A 10,389-nucleotide genomic window follows, 5' to 3' on the forward strand; every position below is an offset into this window, starting at 1 on the left:
CTGGTAGTGCATTTGTTGGGAAAAGAGGGAGGTGGTGTTTTGGCTTATAGTTGTACTAGCACAAATGCCCGTGCGTTGCTACAGGAAAGAAAATATCGTTCCTAGTGAACAAAAGACTTAAAAATTTACAAATGATGAGAATATAACAATGAGATAAATCAAGAGATAAATCAAGCTCGACGTGAAAACCACATATTATGCTAAGATATCCATCATGATACAAAATATATTATGAAATTTGCAACAATTAATGGTAATATGAAATGTAGCTGATGCCTTTAGTTTAGACATTGTAAATACCTATAGAAAAATTTGCACCAATGTAAGCATCTTAAATTTCTAACGTCTACAAAATATAAGCTATTACTAATATGATGATTGGTACATACCTACGGAAAAATCTTCAGATAGGAAATTTAGCATGCTCCATCAAAACGTTTCATCCTAATATCTTTCTCAAGAGAAATCTATATCAGTTCCTCAAGAGCATAACTATGGAGATTGACAAATCGTACGAGATCAAGCGCGACATAGTCCTCCTGCATCTCCATCTTGACCTGCTCCACACTCTGTAGCTCCTTCTCCTACTCAACTTACATCTCGGCGATGTGGGTGGTGCAGGGCAAGCAGGTTCGCTCATCCAGTTGAGGAAGAACTCCACCTCTCTGCCCACATCATGTTCTTCGCAAGAGGAAGAGGATGAGCTGCAACCACCGCCTTGGCAGCTCCACGGTACAGTGGTTGGGAAGGAAGGCCGGTGGTGCTCGAGGTCGGGGAGGCATGTGTTGCTCGAGAGTCTTTGCATAGTAGACTCTACCTCTTCATCAGATTGATCATCGACATCCATATCTATCTGATCATCAGCCACAGAAAACAAATTCCATTCATTATGTAAATTCCAAATACTCTAAAGAGCAGCAGTAGTAAAAATGTTAATATCATGGGTAGGTTAAGCCTAGAGAGATAAAATTGACAAAAGATCATCTCCCACAGTTAACTGAATAATTTGAGCGACAACTGACCTGTTGGGCACGAAGATTGTAACGAATAAATGATAGAAAAAATAACATCTTTGATCATAAAATTGACAAAAGGTCATCTCCCACAGTTAACTGAATAATTTGAGCGACATTTTCCAGACTATTGTAATGGAACAAATGATTAAAAAAAAGACATCTCTGATTATAGAACACAAGTTGGATCACTAACATGCCTATATTTTCCCTAAATTTTCTAGTAACGATTGTGTTGTTTAATACCAACCAAAGCAAGACATAGATCTTAGCTGGTACAACACAATCCAAGTTAATTGGGAGGAAATAGGAGATATGCCCCCAAAAAATCTCTGCAAAATTCAAAGCCACACCTACCAACCCACCGAGGGCACCGGTACCGACTTGCTTAGTCCATTGTTGTCACAGACACAAATCAAGCTGCTAAATCATATGAATAGATAAAAAAAGATGCTCTTCACACATTAATTTGCAAATCCTCTTTGATAATTCTCCTTATTTCGAACAATATTTGAATAAACTGATGTTCTTTAGTACCAAAACTTCTGCAAATATTTGAAAAATCTGAAGGTTCGTATATACTTTTAAAAACTGAGAATGAGCCTGCAGGCTAACAAGTCATATGCTAATACTTAAGCAAATATGAGATGGAATATGCGACATCCTATAATGTTAGTACTTGGTAAACCAAAACAGAGTACTGGATGGACATTTGATAGTCATTGTGAACAAATTTACACAAACAAAAAGAGCCATGATGTGTATGTGGAGTGCAGATATTTAGAAAAATCTCTCTTTCTCATGGAAAGCATCCCTTTTAGCTATGTTTGAAGCATACTCGTTCTGGTCAAGTAGATGCAGAAAACTGAAGTAATATAATGATATATTTCGTGGCTTAAATTGAAAAGGCACGTAAGTAGAATTTATACACAGGGCAACAGATATATTTATTCATGCACCTTCACTGGCGTGGGAAGGAGACAATTGGCACAACAACAGTTCTATCTTTACTGCAGCGTCACCCAGATCGACAAAGGTGTTGCACGACGAGTCAAGAGGAACCTCCGCCTGCTACGTCGCCGGCCGTAGGGAGCACCAAACTGGTGCATGATTCATTAAAATATGACACAAATGTATGGGCACATCGCAGTATAAGGTTCTAACGCACCTCTTAGCCATGAAGGCGTCATCGGATCAATGCCGGATCAGGACCTCGCGGAACTCCCCTACGGCAAGACAGGCAGTGGACATATATGCTTCGCGTCAACGTGGCCCTGGCAAGCAGGCATCCACCACCTGGCAGCATCGACGCTGGCGGACTCGATGGTGGGGATCATAACTCGTAAGAGTAGAAAATGAGTTGTTAACAGACATGCTAAAACAAAAGTTAATTGCAACAAATATTTAGCATTTCATGATATTTCAAGATTTATTACATTGGATCCCAAGTGGTGAGCAGAGAGAATATGTCGATGGTCAATACAAGCACATTGGTCCAGTACCTGAAAGCTAGAGCAGCAAAATATTCTCGTAGGTAAAAGAAATAGATGCAGGGTTTTGTAGGACAAAGAAATAGATGAAGGGTTTTTGAGGACAAATCATGCACACTGTGACATCAAAATATTTTAGTACGATAGTACTTGCCCAAAATTTCAAAGAAATAGATGCACAATTAAAGAGGTGACTCGCACCATGATAAGAACAAATATGTCCCCTTTTTACAAAGACCTTGTAGCTCCCACAGGAAATAAATAAAAATAAAACATCATTGCAGAAGATGGGAAATGCATATGTATCCTAGCTGAAGATCCACTACAAAATATATCTCGATCTGCCCATGAAAGTAATGGTTCTCTCATTGTTAATTGAAGACACATGGAATCAGCATGTTTTTGGAGCATTTGTTTAGCCTGCCAATAACTAAGCGCCAAGGAGCCAGCAATTTGCCCCTCTAGCCATATAAATCCAAATAGAGGGTAACAAAAATCCTCCGGCAAACCATATTGCATTGACGGAAAAACATAATACCTCTCGTAGCAGTTCATTTGGTGCAAGGTGTGCTTTCAGGTGGTGCATAACTCACCCTAATTCTGAAGAAGAAAAAAGTAGTACAAACATGAATATTTATTCGTACAACAGACACAGTGAGAAAATAATATCTCTTATTATTAAGAACAGGGTAGGCACTACCGTATGATATATTGGACATCATGTGTTTGTTATCAAGAAAACTGTTGACAATGCGTTTCAGACTTCAGACCTCCAGTATGCTTCCATATGTACTATAAACACACCTAAATAATATAGAACCTCAATCCTGAACCAACACTTATTAGCCTGCTAAATTCAGAGTCTATGAAACTAAATAATTCCGGCACTAATTAGAGAACACCCCCTGCAGGTTACGGAAGGCGTCGAGGGGTGGAGGCAGGCGACGGCCTCCGTGATGCTGCTCACCAGGCGAGGGCCTCTGAGATGCGAGGCAGGACTTGAGGGAGGAGACCAAGGAGATGAAGTTGGAGGACGTGGCGGCGCAGGCACGAGGTGTCGCAGCGGCGGATTTCACCGGCGCGGGCGCAGACTAAGGATGCGTAGGGGCTGCCGATGGCGTCGTTCCCGTGGAAGCTGGTGGAGGCCGCGGCGCCGTCCTTGTCGCCCACCTACCATCAGGTGCAGATCAATGACGACCTCGTCACTACCGCGACAGCCTCCGAAGAACCCATGCATGCAAACTCGATTCCAGCCTTCAAATAGGGTCTGTGTGAGAAGGAGTGTTGTGGATCAAGGGGGCGGTGGAGACGGAGATCAAAGGGGCGGCAATGGTGTTGGGGATAAAGGGGGCGCCGGTGGAGATGGAGATCCAGAGGGGGCAGTGGAGATGGGGATCCAGAGGGGGCGCCGGCGGTGTTGGGGATCAGGGTGCGCAGGTGCCTCCACGGTTACAGATAGGGGAGCGAATATGGCTCTTCGGTGAGAGTTGGGCTTGGCCCAGTAGCTGCGCGTGCGGGGCGAGCGTAAGGGGAGCGACGAACGACGACCAAAAGCTTCACGTATTGGCAGAATAAGGAACATGTTTCTCCTTTTTAAGTAGTGTAAATATATATGAGTATTGTAACTTGTGAAAACCCAAGGGGTATTTTATCTCCCAACCATTATGGCACCACATCTATAAAAAAAATGGTGACATGAATTAAGAGCAAATAATGCTGGTAATTTTTTCGCAACTAAAGAGTAAAATATACGATTTACTTATTTAAAATTATTTCATTTGGAATTGGACCAATTTCATAGGTACTTTGGGTACTTTTTATTTTATAGAAAGAATGTTCGTTTTGAAAGATTTCCCATGTATTTTTTTATGCTTCAGTTTATAGCAAGCGACTATAGTTCGTCTACCGGTCTACGCCTATGAATCAGTCGACATTTTGGACAGATATTATGAACGAGAGCTCTTATTTTCATATTTCAGATGGTCCATTTATACAATCACCTCAGGAATCACTTCACCCACTTACAAAAGCGTGCAAGTTCTTGGAAATAGAAAGGCCGTCCGGGCTTGGGTGTTGAGCTCGATTGCGCCACAAAGCTCCGAGACAAGCAGAGACTGCAGGGGATGGGTGAACCGTGAACGGCAGCCCGGTCCAGCTTTGACAAGACTATATCAAGCTAGATTTCTCACCCGCGAGCCCGAGGCGGTGAGGTTGATGCCTTGGTACATTTTTAATGATGCATATTCTGTTTCACCATGTTGCAAGCTCGTGTGTGTTATGATGCAAAAACACGAGGGACACCTTGTGACGCCCCATGGTGTCTTTTACAAATGATGTATTCGTGCTTCAGTTACTTTAGGATTTTGTTGCAAGTGTTAATTGCTATGTTGCGTATGTGCGATGGTTTTTCTTGAGGATTTGTTGCAACCAATAGCATTTATTGCATACAAAAAATTACCATGTTGCATGTATGTGTTTGAAATGTTATGATGATTTCTTTGCTGCATTTGACATACAACGGAGAAATTATTGGGGCGACATTGCAGAATTACAGATACAATAACCTATGAAGGTTGTGCTACACAGATCTACGGCTTTAGGATCGCAACTTCTGTCGGCTCACGATTAGAACAGCCTATTATTAGAACTATCAATAAAACTTATATTAAAAAAAATATCGTGCACCTCCATGCGCTTGCCAATCACAATCCCCGGGATATGCACGAATCACAAAGAATTCTTGTCAGCTCAAGCGCCATCGTCGATCCAAGTGGATGCCACATGTGATCGAGTCGCCCATGCTGCTAAACAAATACACGTGTACGGGTCACCTCAACGCGTTCGCCCTGGAGCAGGATCGCTGTCAAATGATTGGTACGTGACAACTGCCAGCATATATAATCGACACGGCAACATGATCTTTGAATGGCAGTATACACGGTCCCAAACTCCCAATTATCAATTCAGGATTTTCCTTCGTCCATTTTAGAACTTCCACCAGGCGGTCCATGACACAAAAAAGTCCACATCGATCAGATCGCAGCCACTTCCATACGCATTGATCATCAATGTAGTTTTCACTCATGAGGGATCACATTAACTTTCGTTCCTGAAAGTAACGTTTCATCAGTTCATTTCAATCAGTGAGTTGTTATTTGTGACACACACAAATAGCATATGCTTAACTCTTTCAAAATGGCTGAGGTTACAATGTAGGGGTTTCACAACTAACATAATATTTTAGTACCAGGTACATCCAACGCAACTTAGAGTAGTCACAATGGGGAGTATCATATAGTAGTATCAGGCATATGGTACTAGTGTGTGATACTATCTTCACAATGCTTAGTATCATGTAGTAGTATCATATGTTAATTATATTTAGTGATTTGTAGAATCTCAATGCAAAAGTGTGTACAAGATTGATTTGACATTAATTTTTCTAGTTCTACGTGCTATGATACAAAGATCTACCTATGATACTACTACCATCTCTTTCTTCATTTATTGTGACACACCAGCTTTTTGCATGCATGTGATGCATGATACTAGCTACTATAATACTTTCATTGTGGGTAGTCTTAGCTACTAATTACACCTAACAGAGAAGAGTGAGCATATTACATGTCAGATTTACAACCAACATAATCTTCTAATGCAATTAAGTAATTAAGTATGTATCGGGTGCATCTAATACAATTGGGCTACTAATTACACAAGCGATACACACTTCTGGCACAAAAAAGATGTTCTCCAGTCTCTATAGACCAGTATCACCACCTACACAGAGGTGCCACACTGAAAGAACATTTCATGATCTCTGAGTTTTGTGTGTTTGTTAACAACACCGGTGACAATTTAACCGTGTGCTAAGTGGTTTACAGTTGTGGAAAAGATACCTCGGAAAATCTCGACCCACTCAAAAAGGAAGAAAAGAAAAGAAGGATGAAGCTGTCTCCTGGCCGTGGCCGGCACTGCCGGCAACTCCGGGCCGGCACTGCCGGTGTGCACACCCCGGCACTCGCCGGCATCTTTGGCCCGGCACCGCCGGCCCGTATGTCGATCAGCCTGCATCGAGAAGAGTGGCCGGCACCGCCGGCGTCTCAAGGCCGGCACTGCCGGTGTGGCCGGCACTGCCGGCGTCCCTAGGCCGGCACTGCCGGCGTTTCTTCTCTCCAACGGGCAGAAAAGTAGGTGGGGTATTTATACCCCCCTTCACTTACCTTGGAAGGTTGCTCTGAAGGAGATATGCCCTAGAGGCAATAATAAAGTGGTTATTATTTATATCTTTATGTTTATGATAAATGTTTATATATCATGCTAGAATTGTATTAACCGAAACATTAGTACATGTGTGATATGTAGACAACAAGAAGTCCCTAGTATGCCTCTTAAACTAGCTTGTTGATTAATGGATGATTAGTTTCATAATCATGAACATTGGATGTTATTAATAACAAGGTTATATCATTATATGAATGATGTAATGGACACACCCAATTAAGCGTAGCATAAGATCTCGTCATTAAGTTATTTGCTATAAGCTTTCGATTCATAGTTACCTAGTCCTTATGACCATGAGATCATGTAAATCACTTATACCGGAAAGGTACTTTGATTACACCAAACACCACTGCGTAAATGGGTGGCTATAAAGGTGGGATTAAGTATCCGGAAAGTATGAGTTGAGGCATATGGATCAATAGTGGGATTTGTCCATCCCGATGACTGGATAGATATACTCCGGGCCCTCTCGGTGGAATGTCGTCTAATGTCTTGCAAGCATATGAATGAGTTCATAAGAGACCACATACCACGGTACGAGTAAAGAGTACTTGTCGAGAGACGAGGTTGAACAAGGTATAGAGTGATACCGAAGATCAAACCTCTGACAAGTAAAATATCGCGAGACAAAGGGAATTGGTAATGTATGTGAATGGTTCATTCGATCACTAAAGTCATCGTTGAATATGTGGGAGCCATTATGGATCTCCAGATCCCGCTATTGGTTATTGGTCGGAGTGAGTACTCAACCATGTCCGCATAGTTCTCGAACCGTAGGGTGACACACTTAAAGTTGGATGTTGAAATGGTAGTTCTTAAATATGGAATGAAGTTGGAATATTTGTTCGGAGTCCCGGATGTGATCCCGGACATCACGAGGAGTTCCGGAATGGTCCGGAGAATAAGATTCATATATAGGATGTTATTTTATGTGAATAAAATGTCGCGGAAGGTTCTATGGAAGGTTCTAGAAGGTTCTAGAAAAGTCCGGAAGAAACCACCAAGGAAGGTGGAGTCCACAAGGGACTCCACCTCCATGGCCGGCCAGCCCTAGTGGGGGTGGAGTCCCAAGTGGACTCCACCATAGGGGGCCGGCCACCCCCCACATGGGAGGTGGGAATCCCACCTTTGGGTGGGAGTCCTAGTTGGGCTAGGTTTGCCCCCTCCTATGGAAGGTTTTGGTTTCGGGTCTTATTCGAAGACTTGGACACCAACACTTGGGATCCACCTATATAATGAGGGGCCAAGGGAGGGGCCGGCCACCCCAAAGACCATAGCTTGGCCGCCCCTTGAGTGGCCGGCCACCCCTCCCAAACCCTAGCTTTGCTCCTCCACTTCATATTGCCCGGCTTGCTTAGCAAAGCTCCGCCGGACTTCTACACCGCCACCGACACCACGCCGTCGTGCTCGTCGGATTCAAGAGGAGCTACTACTTCCGCCGCCCGCCGGAACGGGAGGTGGACGTCGTCTTCATCAACAACCGAACGTGTGACCGAGTACGGAGGTGCTCGCCCGTTCGTGGCGCCGGAACCGATCGTGATCAAGATCTTCTACGCGCTTTTGCAAGCGGCAAGTGAACGTCTACCGCAAGCAACAAGAGTCTCATCTTGTAGGCTTTGGAATCTCTTCAAGGGTGAGACTCGATACCCCTCGTTGCTACCGTCTTCTAGATTGCATCTTGGCTTGGATTGCGTGTTCGCGGTAGGAAAATTTTTTTGTTTTCTATGCTACGTTATCCTACAAGTGGTATCAGAGCCGTGTCTATGCATAGATGGTTGCACGAGTAGAACACAATGTTTTTGTGGGCGTTGATGCTCTTGTTATCTTTAGTTGAGTACTTTGCATCTTTATGGCATAGTGGGATGAAGCGGCTCGGACTAACTTTACATGACCGCGTTCATGAGACTTGTTCCTCGTTCGACATGCAACTTGTATTGCATAAGAGGCTTTGCGGGTGTCTCGTCTCTCCTACTATAGTAAAGATTCAATTTACTCTTCTATTGACAACATTAGTATCAACGTTGTGGTTCATGTTCGTAGGTAGATTAGATCTATATCGAAAAACCCTAAACCACGTAAAATATGCAAACCAAATTAGAGAGCGTCTAACTTGTTTTTGCGGGGTTTGGTGATGTGATATGGCCATAATGTGATGATGAATATGTATGAGATGATCATTATTGTATTGTGGCAACCGGCATGAGCCTTATGGTTGTCTTTAAATTTCATGTTGAGTAGTATTTCAAAGTAGTTGTAATAGTTGCTACATGGAGGACAATCATGAAGACGGCGCCATTGACCTTGGTGCTTCGCCAACGATGATGGAGATCATGCCCGAAGATGATGGAGATCATGTCCGTGCTTTGGAGATGAAGATCAAAGGCGCAAAGACAAAAGGGCCATATCATATCACATATGAACCGCATGTGATGTTAATCCTTTTATGCATCTTATTTTGCTTAGATCGCGACGGTAGCATTATAAGATGATCCCTCACTAAAATCTCAAGATAATAAAGTGTTCATCCTTAGTAGCACCGTTATCAAGTCTTGTCGTTTCGAAGCATCTCGTGATGATCGGGTGTGATAGATTCAATAAGTACATACAACGGGTGCAAGACAGCTTTGCACATGCGGATACTAAGGTGGCCTTGACGAGCCTAGCATGTACGTACATGGTCTCGGAACACATGATACCGAAAGGTAGAGCATGAATCATATGGTTGATATGATGAACACTTTGAGTGTTCGCCAAAGAAATCACACTTTTTCTCGTGATGATCGGGTTTAGGTGCGGTGGATTTGGTTCGTGTGATCACTAAGACAATGCGAGGGATATTGTTTTGAGTGGGAGTTCATCTAGATTTTTAATTATGAAGAATTAAAATTTGAACTCAATTTGTCATAAACTTAGTCTAAACTATTGCAAATATATGTTGTAGAGATGGCGTCCCCAATCAATTTTAACCAGCTTCCTAGAGAAAGAAAAGCTTAAGAGCAACGGTAGCAACTTCACCGACTGGTTCCGTCATGTGAGGATCTTCCTCTCCGGCGGAAATCTGCAATATGTGCTTGATGCACCGCTAGGTGACCCTCCTGCGAAACCGAAACCGATGAAGTAAAAGTTGTTTACGCGACTCGGAAAACTCGGTACTCTCAAGTTCGATGTGCCATCTTATGCGGTCCGGAATCCGATCTTCAAAAACGTTTTGAGCACCACGATCCTCATGAGTTGATGAAAGAGTTGAAGACTATTTTTGAGACTCATGCGGCCGTGGAATGCTATGAAGCATCGAAACAATTTTTCAGCTGTATGATGGAAGAAGGCAGCTCCGTTAGTGAGCACATGCTCGCCATGACCGGGCATGCGAAGAAACTCGGTGACTTGGGAATAGTGATTCATAACAGACTGGGGATTAATCGTGTCCTTCAATCACCGCCACCAAGTTACAAGAACTTTGTGATGAACTACAATATGCGGAACATGAACAAGGAGTTACCTGAACTTTTTGGCATGCTAAAAGCTGCTGAGATTGAGATCAAGAAAGAGCACCAAGTGTTGATGGTCAACAAGACCACCAGCTTCAAGAAACAGGGCAAGTC

The 10,389-nt window shown here is 43.1% G+C and overlaps 1 long non-coding RNA gene across 4 annotated transcripts; it reads right to left on the reverse strand.

The window, feature by feature from the left end:
* Positions 1-227: 227 nt before the first annotated feature.
* Positions 228-3,945, reverse strand: LOC124691844. Of its 4 annotated transcripts, XR_006999190.1 has the most exons (7): positions 3,471-3,945; positions 3,204-3,307; positions 3,042-3,103; positions 2,450-2,522; positions 2,182-2,352; positions 1,973-2,113; positions 228-849 (listed from the first exon to the last, which is right to left on the reverse strand). It is a non-coding gene; the product is annotated as an uncharacterized LOC124691844 (long non-coding RNA). The 4 variants fall into 4 exon arrangements; XR_006999188.1 differs by having other exon boundaries at positions 228-853; positions 3,204-3,945; XR_006999187.1 differs by having other exon boundaries at positions 3,204-3,943.
* Between the last annotated feature and the right edge of the window lie 6,444 nt (positions 3,946-10,389).

The sequence above is a fragment of the Lolium rigidum genome, chromosome 2 (assembly GCF_022539505.1).
Source record: "Lolium rigidum isolate FL_2022 chromosome 2, APGP_CSIRO_Lrig_0.1, whole genome shotgun sequence".
Lineage (NCBI taxonomy): Eukaryota > Viridiplantae > Streptophyta > Magnoliopsida > Poales > Poaceae > Lolium > Lolium rigidum.